This window comes from Pelophylax lessonae, assembly GCF_965119305.1.
Source record: "Pelophylax lessonae genome assembly, chromosome: 2".
NCBI classification, from domain to species: Eukaryota; Metazoa; Chordata; class Amphibia; order Anura; family Ranidae; genus Pelophylax; species Pelophylax lessonae.
Genome location: NC_138769.1, coordinates 32,115,255 through 32,117,538, shown reverse-complemented (window position 1 = coordinate 32,117,538; position 2,284 = coordinate 32,115,255).

Here is a 2,284-nt window from a genome sequence, read left to right as displayed (position 1 = left end):
TGCAGTCAAATGACCTAGTATGTCCCCCACTCCATGCAGTCAAATGACCTAGTATGTCCCCCACTCCATGCAGTTGAAGTACCTACAATGTCCTCCACTCCACGCAGTCAAAATACTTACTTTGTCCCCCACTCCACACAATCGAAGTACCTACTATGTCATCCCCTTCGCACAGTTGGTGGTTCAGTGTTGAAGAACCTACAAATTCCTCCACACAGTCAAAGTAACTAGTATAAAAAAAAGGGAGTAGGTATAATGAGAATATGATATAACCAACTCACCCAGCGCTAAAACAAATATATATAAGAGACACTGTACACTTATAGTGACTGCATCAATGAAACATAAAGTTCTTTTGAAATTCATAAATGCATCCAGATGTATCACTTTCTTCACCACGGTGCAATATCAAAAATAACTGGACCACCTTCACCACACCAGAGTGAATCCCCCGTGGTAATGGACACTCACCAGAACATGGAATAAGTGGAGCCTTTGTAATACATATGGGTTTCCACGCCAAGGGGAGTATGTTCTGTTAATCAATATGGAATCCTCCAATGTCCACAAGCCTAATGCCTCCAAAGCCCATAAGCTCCATTAGATGTATAATAGCATGTAAAGCAGAGAAAATAAACCCTATTTTGTAATAAATGGTATGAAGATAATATGTAGCAATCAAAACTTGCTGTATCATTCAAGTGATTGCAAAATGAGGAAGTTATGAAATAACTGCAATTATTCTCTAAGAAAAATTTAGACACTTGTATTAATCAATCTCCATTCACTATAGATGTCGTGCTTAGAAAAATGTTTTTAGTGTGTGTGAGTGTGTTTATGTGTGTGTATAAGTGTGTATGTGTGTATATGTGTGTTTATGTGTGTGTATATGTGTGTGTATACTGTATATATGTGTCTGTGTGTATATGTGTTTATGTGAGTGCATGTGTGTGTGTATATGTGTGTGTATGAGTGTGTGCATGTGTGTGTGAATATGCGTGTGTGTTTGTATATGTGTGTGTGTGTATATGTGTGTGCGTGTGTGTATGTGTGTGTATGTGTGTATATGTGTGTGTATGTGTGTATATGTGTTTGTGTATGTGTGTGTGTGTGTGTGTGTATGTGTTTGTGTATGTGTGTGTATATATGTGTGTTGGTATATGTGTGTGTCTTTGTGTGTATGTGTGTATGTTTGTGTATATGTATGTGTGTATGTGTGTGTTTGTGTATGTGTGTGTGTGTGTATAGGTGTGTGTATATATGTGTGTTGGTATATGTGTGAGCCTTTGTGTGTATGTGTGTGTGTATATGTATGTGTGTGTATGTGTGTGTGCATGTGTGTATGTGTGTGTATATACAGTATGTGTGTGGGTATATGTACAGTATGTGTCTCTGTTTGTGTGTGTGCGCATGTGTGTGTGTGTATGTGTGTGTGTGTATGTGTGTGTGCGCATGTGTGTGTGTGTATGTGTGTGTGTATAGGTGTGTGTATATATATGTGTTGGTATATGTGTGTGCCTTTGTGTGTATGTGTGTGTATATTTGTGTGTGTATATGTATGTGTGTGTATGTGTGTGTACATGTGTGTATGTGTGTGTATATACAGTAGTGATGTCGTGAACATAAAATGTAATGTTAACAAACGGCGAACGCAAACTTCCGCAAATGTTTGCGAACCGGGCGAACCGCCATAGACTTCAATAGGCAGGCGAATTTTAAAACCCACAGGGACTCTTTCTGGCCACAATAGTGATGGAAAAGTTGTTTCAAGGGGACTAACACCTGGACTGTGGCATGCCGGAGGGGGATCCATGGCAAAACTCCCATGGAAAATTACGTAGTTGACGCAGAGTCGGATTTTAATCCATAAAGGGCATAAATCACCTAACATTCCTAAATTGTTTGGAATAACGTGCTTTAAAACATCCAGTGTGTGTATACGATCAGGTATGATGTTGTATCGATCAGGTAGTGTAAGGGTTACGCCCCCTTCACAGTGACAGACCAAACTCCCCGTTTAACGCACCGCAAACAACTGCAAACAGACCAGAACCGACCAAAATGGGACAGGAACTGGGCTTTAAGGGTTAGGGTTAGGTTTAGTGTTAGGGTTAGGGTTACGGTGAGATACTTAGGGTTAGAGTTAGTAACCCTACCCCTACGCCTCTAACCCTAAGCACTAAAAATAACCCTAACCCTAGCCTTAACCCTAACCCTAATTCAATTTTTTTTTTCTGGTTCTGGACATGCTACAGACACTAAATCACACAAAAAAAGTTCTTAA